Source organism: Canis lupus, chromosome 6 (genome assembly GCF_003254725.2).
Source record: "Canis lupus dingo isolate Sandy chromosome 6, ASM325472v2, whole genome shotgun sequence".
In the NCBI taxonomy this organism is placed as follows: Eukaryota; Metazoa; Chordata; class Mammalia; order Carnivora; family Canidae; genus Canis; species Canis lupus.
The window spans coordinates 66,059,855-66,071,047 of NC_064248.1; the positions used below are offsets into that span (position 1 = coordinate 66,059,855).

The 11,193-nt window shown below is 36.9% G+C and overlaps 1 long non-coding RNA gene across 4 annotated transcripts in view; it reads left to right on the top strand.

Moving 5' to 3' along the window:
- The window catches only part of LOC112679118 (uncharacterized), a 56,837-nt gene that overhangs the window by 21,269 nt on the left and 24,375 nt on the right, over nt 1–11,193 (top strand). For 3 of the 4 annotated variants that reach the window (XR_003148129.3, XR_003148126.3, XR_003148127.3), the window contains one exon: nt 7,113–7,189. This is a non-coding gene — a long non-coding RNA (uncharacterized LOC112679118). The remainder of the gene's footprint in view (nt 1–7,112; nt 7,190–11,193) is intronic. The other variant, XR_003148128.3, reaches the window with a different exon arrangement.

An 11,193-nucleotide genomic window follows, 5' to 3' on the forward strand; every position in this document is an offset into this window, starting at 1 on the left:
TGTACCAGTATTAAAGACTTCAAGGATATGGGGATGGCAGTCTTCATAATACCCTCCATTTAATTCAGCAGTCTAGTTTCTATGGAAACAGATGGAGCCTAGAGGATGACAATCAGGTTTCTGCAGATTCAACCAAATAGTAACACCATTTGAAACTGTTATGTCAAATGTGCTGTTTTTGATAGAAAGATTAACATGGCCTTAGTCACATGGTCTATTGCCACTGACTTGGACCATGTACTCTTTTCAATATCCATCAGGAAAGAGGATCAGAAGCATGGTGAATTCTCATAAGGTGGATAAGAGTAATTTATTTACTGCCTTGCTCTATATCTTGTGCTTTCTATCAGAATATAATCAGAAGGGATCTAGATTTACATATGCCACTCCTATATTGACAATACATCCTAATCAGATCAATTGAGCATAATATGGCAAGTACATTGAAGGCCTTAGTAAGTATGTGAAGAACTCTGAAGGACTGGAGATAAATCCAACACAGGGTCAAGGTGCTAACTCATTAGTGAAGTTTTTTGGGGACCAGTGTATGCCATGACATCTTTTCTAAAATAAAGACAAATGATTGTATCTCATATTCCTGCCACTAGAAGTAAATATGGTATCTGGTAGGCTTCTGGAGTTTCTGGAGGCAGCATATTCACATTTAAGAATATCCAACCTACTTACTGAGTGACATGGAAGGCTGCCACCTTTAAGGAATATGTCTGCGCAATCCAAGCTACATTCAAGCAGCCTTGCCACTTGGTCTATACAAACAATCTGGCCCATCCTCTGGTATTATAGGTATCTGTGGTAGGTCAAAATCCAAAAGAGAATCACAATATAGACAGGCAGTTGTCTGGTGCCCGTCATGCCATCCACAGCTATACACTATTCAAATAAAAACTCCCTATGAGCTACTGAATTCTGGTAGATGTGGAGAATCTGACTAGGAAATATCAGATGTTCAGAGGTCCAGAGATGACCATCGTGAGCTGAGTTCTGGTAGGTCCACTGAGTCATAAGTTTGGGCAGGCCAAGTCACAGACCATCATAAGATGGAAGTGATTCATCTGGGATGAGGAGTGATTTGACCCATGGGGGTACAAGTAAGAGGCTTAAACATGTTTCCTAGGAGCCCATAGGATGCATCTATCACAGTTGCATCAGCACCTTTTCCCTACCTTACACCTCTGTCCACAAAAAGGGGTATCCATTCTGACCAGGCGATGGAAGAGGAAAAAAGCTCACTGTGATTGACTTGGAATGTGAGTACAAGCACACTAGAGCTCCACTCAGGGTTGCTCCCAAGAGAGTGTGTTAAGGGAAATTCTCTCATGAAGCCCAACTTTGGTCAGTATACCTAGTTAAGCACCTTATATGGAAGGGAAGCGGCCCTGGCTAAGTATACATATGGGCTTATGGATAGTGTCAAATGGCTTAGCTCATTGGTTATGTGGCTTGAGAAGAGAAAGAAATGAGTATTCAGAAGGAGGTCGAGTATGTGACTAGACCTTTGTGAACGGGCACAGAGTGTGGCAATCCTTGAAGCACAGGTTAGTTTCTGCCAGGGGCCACCCACTATGGAAAAGTCACTAAATACCTTAGTAGACTGCACCAGTCAGCCAGTTGATACCAGTCAGCCTTTTGTTGCCAACCACCCAAGAGCTGCCAAATGCCTTCTGAACAAAGTAGCCATGGTGGAATGGGGAGCACGCTAATATACGTGTACCTACTTACCTAGGCTGATCTAACTACTGTTGCTACTTAGAGTCTAATGCATTGATAACAGAAACCAATGATGAATCCCAGATACGATACCATTTCTTGAGAGGATCAACCACCAACTTGATGTCAGGCTGGTTTCACAGGACTCCTTTTACTCTGGAAGAAGCTGTGACTTATAGGATGAAAATTATGATATTTTCCAAGTATGACTTTCTATTTCCAGCTTGCAGAAGCTCAACCAGCATCACTACCTGAGAGTTATTTGATCCATGAACATAGAATCCTGCCTAACATTTTCTTGGATCAAAGAAGTTTCTTTAAAGCAATGGAGGTGTGACAGTGGGCACATGATCATAGGATACACTGGTCCTGTCACATACTGCACCACTCAGTTGTTGCTGGCTCAACAGTTTCTTGAAGGTACAACAGAGGTGCCAAGTTGCTGATAATAACTGGTGTGACTAAGAGCACCCCATGAAATGTAATCTTCAATTAAATAAATGATCATGATGGGGTGCTCTAGCTCCAATATGTGAAATGCGTAAGTCTGGGAAACAAGAAGTGGAAATATAAGTGGTCTTACTCCCCATTTTTCACAGGGACCTCTTTGGGGAGTTTCTGATGCCCACATCTGTAACTTAAGGCCCTGCATGTCTAGAAATGCTAGTTCTTCAAGGGGGAGCACTTGTCCCAGGGGAGATTTAATGAATTCCATTAATCTTTTATGTGATGGCTCCTGCCTAGTCACATCAGATTTTTTTTTCTCCCAAGAGAACTATGGGTAAGGAGAGCAATAATGTTGAAATGTTAATCGATCCTTATAATCGGGAGAAAGTAGCACTGCTATGACACAATGTGAGCAAGGAATAACAGAGCAGTCACCCAGGAATTCCACTGGGGCATTTCTTGGAACTCTCCTACATAAGTTAACGGTAAAAGGAAAAGGTCTGATCTGCCATGGTCTGAGAAATTGATGACCAGGGGACCAGACTCTTCAGGGATGAGGATCTAGTTCACCCTACACGTAACCTACTTAAACCAGCAGATGTGCTGGACTAGAGGTTGGGGAATCTATGGCAGATATCTGGAGGAAAGGCCATGGATATTAGATGTAGTCTTGGGCTCTACTTTGTCCCACTAACCTTCCTCTCCTGAGTTGCCCCGGGGTAAAGAGACCAACCAGAATTCTAGAGTTTTTCATAGGTGGGGTGAACTTGCTCTATGAAGAAAGTAATTCTGAGTGGCACAAGGAAGTGGTGACTTGTGGTGGGTGTGTGGTCTTATGCGGGTCTGCTTTTAGGATCTACCTGATTGGTGGCTGTTGATTGTTTACGCCTAACTGTATCCCACTGCCTTCCTCTCGGCCAAAGAGGCTGCCTTGCTAAAGTCTATGCCCTATTTCCAGGGCAACTTGCATCCAATGAATGATCAATACAGAAGAACAAATGCCTGCCTGGCTCTTCTATCTAGTTTGGGGATATGCCTGAAAGGCATCCCCAGATTCTTAGTTCTCTGTAAGATTTGCTGAGTCCTCTGTTGCAAAATTATCTGACTGGAACTTCAACCTCTACCTGAACAGTCCTATTTCCCTTGCTCTTTCATAGGTACCATTCCAGAGAGCACTCTCCAATTAAAGCCCTATCTATGCATTTCAGAATCTCACAGCCTGTTTTTTAGAGAATCTGTCCTATGACCCTTGGGTGGGAGGAGAGAATATTTCCTTTTAAGGAAACAGCTTGTCTAGATTCACAGAGGTGGGAAAGTGATAGGTATGAAACACTTATTAATCTACTGTTAGGGTTTAGATGTTTTGGGGAACAAGCTTGGGGAGAGAGATTGAAGCCAGATCATAAAAGACTTTGAATGCCAGGATGATGGCCTTGAATACCTAATTTAATTGGCATTCGGGAACATTCATGGCCTTTAGAGCAAGCAACTAAACTGATCTAAACTTTGCTGTGGGAATATTGCATGGTATGTAAATTGCATCAGAGTCAAAGAAGGGTTCGTATCAGAGAACCATTAAAGGGATTAACTTTGGTTTCCTGAGGGAGAAATCGTTGTTTTTGGCCATGGTTAGTGACAGAGGAAATGGGGAGGAGAGTTCCCAGGCAAGAGTGTAGAGGTAAACGGGGCTAGGGGTTTGATTTGATGTGAGAAGAAGTAGGAACTGGCCAAATGTGATATTTCTGGAAGTTTGAGAAAGATGTTTTGGGGCCTTAGAAGTCTTTAGAAGGACCAGGAGGTGCCAGTTCACTGGGTTTCCTTGGAGATAATATTCTAGAAATTTCAGAGGGCATGGGGAAGCTTTTTGTTCAGCTGTTCCCTACTCAAATCCTCCCAGCTGATTATAGAAATGTTTCCTAATCTCTGTGCCCATTTTCTCCCTAGGTTTAGCCTGCTCCATTCATTTTATGTCTTTGTTCTTTTGGGGATTAGCCGGGACAGACTGTGAACAGGCCGATAGCTGCTTCTCTCTACCACGAACCAGGGCACTGTTGTATAGGCCCCTTTTAAGAGCTAAGTTTTTAATGACCCCAAGCTTTGAGTTAATTATTCTTATTATAGTATTACTTAAACACACTTAAACATAAAAATAGGGATAAACCCTGTGTGCTTATCGGTTTTATATAACTATGTATAAGAAAAACCATTTTATAAGTTCAAGTCAATAAAAACTACAAAACTAATAAAATTTAAATGAAGACCATTAATTTAATGGACAGATGAAGTTGTTTTGTGGGACTTAAATGGCTGCTCACAACCTCAGTGACGATCAGGCTCTTCTGAGTTTGGAATGCCAGTACTATCTTATCACTTATTATGACTTAGTTTGCTCACTGTTTTCTATATTCAAACCACAGGAAAATCTTCACGAGGATTTCAAGTGAAATCAGTTTGCCTTTTCTGAGCAGCGACCCTATGATGTACATTTCGCATTAGCCTTAGACAATTAAAGGGAGGCACTTTGACCCAGGACATCCTGAATTCAGAAGTGTATTTGGGAGACAAAAGCGAGTTACAGTATTTGGTTATAGAGTTTTCATATAGATGATTCACAATACAATTACTGAGAAAATTTTTAGATTACCATACTAAAACATCCATCTAAACTTTTAGGAGCTCAGGGATCCAGCAGATTTTTTTTTTTTTTTTTTTTAATTAATCATCTCGGTTCACTGCTGGTCTGTGAACTGCTACAATGATATTAAGTTCTTTATTTGTTTTTTTGGAGTAATGCCAAGTAGTTTCATAGAATTTCATCTTTATGTACAATTAAAGCCTATTTACCAGTAAAATACTATGTAATTTATTCAGGGTGACCATAGTTTAGTATTTACAAGCCAAAATTTGTATAATCTTAGATTTGCTGAATTTCTTTCTTTATTAAGTGGTCTGGTTGCCACGTATAGCCTGGCGATTCTGAGAAGCTTCTAAAGATGAGTAGCCTTCCATCTTCCTCAATGGCCTTTCATCTTCCCCAACTTCCATCTTCCTCAAACTCAGTGAAGGCTGTTTTATGTTGGTGATGATTTTCCATTACTATTCTTGGCTTCAGGTTTAGTCTCATCATGATATATCCTTGTTGTGTATTTATTTAATCATACTCTATAATGGTAGCAAAGCATAATTTTACCACTAATTTTCTGTCCTCTAATCTTATAATAACTTGTCTCTAAGGTATGTACTCTGAATCACATATGAATCATCTACATTATCTAATCCTAACCTCCTCCCCCCAATTTAATTCTACAGTAAGTGATATTTCACCACCATCATGGAGTAATATTTTCAATGGAAAATAAGAACAGGAAAATTAAGTGAGTTTCAGGGCTGTTTGCCTTGTTGAAATGAGTGCAGGTCAAAACAGTTTGAGAGCTACTATTCTAATTAGCAGGACACCTCAAACTAGGTTATTTGTCTTTGTCTCTGTCTTTCCTCTAGGAAAGTCACACTTAGTAAAGTATTCTTTGTATTATCTTTGTGTAAACTTAGTTTTGATGATTTGCTGCCTAAAATCCATGGTGACCAGGCTTGGGTGGCTCAGTCGGTTAATCATCTGATTCTTGGGATCCCTGGGTGGCGCAGCGGTTTGGCGCCTGCCTTTGGCCCAGGGCGCGATCCTGGAGACCCGGGATCGAATCCCACATCGGGCTCCCGGTGCATGGAGCCTGCTTCTCCCTCTGCCTATGTCTCCGCCTCTCTCTCTCTCTGTGTGTGTGACTATCATAAATAAATAAAAAAATAAATAAAAAAAAAAACTTTAAAAAATCATCTGATTCTTGACTTTGGTTCAGGTCGTGATCTCAGGGTCCTGAGATGGAGCCCCTGCATCAGACTCTGTGCTCAGTGGGGAATCTGCTTGAGATTCTCTCTCTCCCTCTGCCCCTCTCCCACCTCTCTCTCTTTCCCTACAATGAGTAAATCAATTTAAAAAAAAATCCTTGATGACTGGATCATAATTTAACTAAGGAAGAATATGAAATGGATCCTTAGTGTAATTCTAGCCCTAATAGGTCAGATTTGGTATAAAACTAGTACATGCTGGATCAAATCCAGATGGGTTTATGACCAAATGAACCAGAAGGATCTTGTTATAACACTTTTACATCGAACATGGTCCCATAGAATGGATTTCAAGGATAGCATAGTGAGAATGTAGTGCAAATGAAAAAGGCATGGGTAGCTCTTTTGATAGATGAGAAATGTAGGTAGAACAGGGGATAGAAGAAATGTCTTGGGGAACACAGATGAGGATGATATAGGGAATCTGAGTCTGGAGTTATTTTAAGCATTGGCCTTGGGGTATGAAAGGCAAAGGAAACAAAAAGCAAAGTCTATGAAATTTACTTGAATGTCAGACAAGTGCCTGGCTGAAAACATTTGAAACTGTTATACTCAAATCAGTTCAATATGTTCAGTATTATTATTATTTTTATAACTAATTTATTTATTTTAATACTGTTGAGCACTGTATTAAGCCACACTTCTCAGAATTTTTTCTGGCACCTTTTTACAATAGAGTCCCCCACATTTTCTGCTCTGGGTTATTTAAAGCATTCAATTGTCTACTAATTTCCCTGGGTATCTTAAGTACCAAAATATGAATTTAAGACAATAAGGGAAAGGTCTACATTTTTATTAAATGAAAGTTGCTGAGGGTTATGAGGAGCCCACTAGAACTTTGTTATATTGTATTTTATTTCATTTCTTCATTACTTTTCTTTATTGTTTACATACAATTAAAGATCTTACCCAGGAGATAAAAGACTTTGTTAAGTCCAAATCAATGGCAGTACTTTTGGAGGAAACCTTGGTGGTTAGTTGGTGATGGCAGGATTTGTAGAAGCTCTGGAATTTAAAAGATGATTTTTATCGCTTAGCTCTTTCTACAGAATGAAACATGATGTGGACACCGGCAATTCCAACACTCTTCCTTGAACACACAGGAATTATCCAGGTAGTCTATCTATACAAACCTATTTCTGAGTCTAAATTCTCTTGAAGACACAACTGATGGGTTTCTCTTTCTCTGGTTACTTTTTTTCTGGTTAAATCTACATGTGCATAAAAATCACAAAGTGAATAGCTGGAGTTGCATTAAAATAGTTTTTTGATTCTATAGTGTCTTAACCAAACCTCTACTTCTTGATTTTTACCTCTGTCTAATAATATATATCTTAAATAATGATTTCTTACACTCATAATGAAAGGGTAGTTATTTAGGCAAAAGCTTTCTGATAAATTCAGTGAATGAAATGCATACTCTGCTTTAATCGTTGCATTTTTTCAAAGATGCATGGTAACAGCCATGTCTAGAATATTGAAATTCCAGAAAACTAGGACAAGTGAACGTGCAGATTTTGGGTCTGAGAACTGGAGGCATTCTAGTTTCAGTACAGTTCTGTCCTCTCCAAGTTTGTATAATCCCCACATCCTTCTTCATCCATGCAAAACTGTTCCCACACACTTTTTGCCTCCTGAGCCCTTTCTGTTTATGCCCCGTCAACCATCTCTTCCATTTCTTGCCAACTATGTCCTCCTATTGGTCTCTTTTTCCAAAGGAGACATTTTTTGGTTTCTTTCGGTAGCTGCATAGATTGAAGGAAAGGAGAGAGTTCTGAACAAGAATATACTTATACATTTTCCCTTAAAAATTAGAAAACTTTTAATCTCTCCCAGACTTAAATTTCTTCATGTCATATATAGTAATAAAGTCATATACAACTGCATTATCTTTGTGTGTGTAAACAACTTCCTGGAACTCACCCAGGTCTTAAAAAAGTACTTGTCTACATAATGCCCAAACATCCTGCTGAAAAATTCAAGTCAAAGCATTCAGTTGTTTGGTTGACAAGACACCATACTTTTGAGTATTTGTTTAATCAGAAGAAATCGAATGACTGTTTCTTAATATCTGGATGAATGGGTATTGTTTAAATAATGATACAGATATCTATTTTTTTTTGCCAGCTATTCTGGTTTCAGTAGTCACAGCTTTGCTATTAGCACCTAGAGTGTAATTTATTCACTGTGACCACATTGCTGATATTTTTATATAATCAGACTGATTCTAAGAAATAAAAAATGTTAGTTGCTGTTGATCACACAGATTTATGTTTTTCGCACAGATTTATTTTTATTCTAAATGTCACACAATCAATAAATCTTTACATATATATTTATATAAGTACTTATATATGTTTATATATTGATAGAGATATTCATAAAACTCAGTTTTAACACATAAAACATTATTTTATTTTATCATGCAGTAATATATAAAAATAGTAGCTGCAAAATTCATTTTTTAATTTTCTTATAAAATGCAAAATAAAGCATTTAGACAGGAAGGAGAGGACAAAAGAAACATTTAATTAGTCTTATATCGGTGTGAAGATAAGTATTCTTTATCAAGAAAAGTTACTGTTTATTGCATCATTGGAATCAACACACTATTTTTGATAAATTAATATTTATTATTTGTTTAATCAATTTTCAAATTTCCTTTTTTCTACTTCCTTTTTTTTTTTTTTTTTTCTTTTTTCTACTTCCTAAGTATTTACATGGTCCCTTAACTTGAGTAGACTTTTACACAAATTTGTCTGGAAATATTTCCACATTGCATTGTGGATTTTGTTTTTTATTTGGATTTCTTTTGATACTGTTTCTAAAATTTTCTGAACCTTGAGTCTACAATACATATATACACATACATATATATACATTTTATGGAATAAAACCAATTCTTTAAGCTATTAACTAGATTTTTCTGTTATAATAAGGAATTTCTTATTCACAACAAATTAAGTAATTAATTTTTTCCTCTTTAAGCTAATTTAATAAGTGTTTATTAAGTACCCATTTTATATTTGAAATGATATGCATATGCTGGTTAGGTTAATCACAAGTCTCAATGCAGTCAAAGCAGATATATTGATTTAAAAATACAGAAATGGCATTTATGCTTTTTGTTTTTGTGATCTGGGTGTATTTCTCCATTCAATCTTATGCCTATGCTTTCGGAAATAAACTTTTTATGCAAGTATCTTATCAGCTGAAAATTTAGAATTTAAAAATATTTACTAGTTAATAGCTTGTGTTCAGACAACTCAAACATCTTAAGTTTGTGATTTAGTTAAATAATTTGGAAATTTATATTACCTCCTTTTAAAAATTCCTCTCTCTCCATTTCCCATATTATGTGCATAATATAATATTTGATAGTCACTTTATTAATTTATACTAAATTGTTATAATGACTTCCATGTGGTTTTATATTGTTTATTTCTTTACAGAATCAGCAAAATTTATTATTAGAAATACAATTTCTGTATTGTGTATAGTTTCTGCCATAAAGTTGGCTGTAACTGCGACAAGTCTTTGAAAGTAGAGGAAAAAATATGGAATCAGGAGTAGCAAGCATTGATTCACTGAACATTTATTCAAGGGCTAAATTTAGCTTTCTCTTTGGTACTGAATGTCAAAATACTTATAGATAATATATGTACATACCCACATGAGCAAACATGTATACATTCATATATAAGTACTTAAAAATTTTGGTCATTTTAATTGTTTAAACAGTAACAAAAGTAAAATGGAAAAACATCTCCCTAAAATTATATAGAAATAAATTCTTCAAGTAATATTTTTACAAGAACAAAATAATAATAAAAAACTGGGGATCTCTGGGTGGCTCAGCGGTTTAGCACCTGCCTTCAGCCCAGGGCCTGATCCTGGAGTCCCGGGATCAAATCCCACATCAGGTTCTTTGCATGAAGCCTGCTTCTCCCTCTGCCTGCGTCTCTGCCTCTCTCTCTGTGTGTCTCTCATGAATAGATAAATAAATAAAATCTTAAAAAAAATTACTGTGGCCAATAGTATTGGAAAGTGTCCTCTTTCTGTAGCAAAAGTAATAAGATACACATTTCTTAATAAATAAACAAGGAGACAAAGAGTATAAAATATCTACCCCAAGCAAATGGCTTAAGTGAGCACATATTGATTAAAAAAAGATGAAGTGAAGTTTTCACACAAAAATATCACTATTACTGATAAAGTAGAACATTTTATGACCTTCCATCTTTAGGACTTCAGGCAGCAGGAGTCTGAACTTGGCTTCCCACTGTCAGTGTTAAAGAGATTAGTGATGTAATTGTCATTGAATCCAATGTCCTTCTAAAAAAAGACCTGAATTTGAAATGCAAATCAGAATTTATTGAATCTTTTATGACATGGTGGAAGAATTAAAGAACTTGGTTTATGATGAAAAGACAAGATTGACAACTAGATAAGAGCTATGTTTTTAGCAAAGTAACAAAACAAAAAATGAAATCAGATTTTTGGTGGTTCATTTTAACATGCAAACAGATTTTTTAGTAATGTGAGGACATTAAAACACTTAAAAGATCATCTTCTAGGCATCTGATCTTTGAAACAACTACCTTCCCTTCATCCAAGCCACTTAGTGGGCTCAAATGAAATCCATGTAAAAATCTTAAATAGTTGCAACCCCCGATGGTGATCACAAGAATTGGGTGTATATAAACACTATGCCCAATAGTCGTAACCCTGAACTGCATCAATAATAGTGGACATATCTGTTTTGGCTTCAGGGAATTGAAGGAGCCTGAGAGACATATCCAAGAATCTCTATTTATATTCTGTAATGCAACATAAGATATATAAGCTGTTTTAGAAATTTTGCATTACAGAGGAAAACTGTATAATCTTGGACTTTGTTGGACTCAATCCAAAGGATTTTAGTGTGTAAGACTGTGTTTTGTAGTCCAAAGGCAGATATGGAGTTGCCGTTAAAGGAACATGAGTTATTGTTTTTAAACAAAAACAAAACAAGCTAGATCTCCGTTGATACAATGTGGTTCTCTAACATGACCAGGATGAATAAGTGATGTCAGAAATGGTGGCTACTTAGCTCTTTGGATTCTATGCAGCATTAAT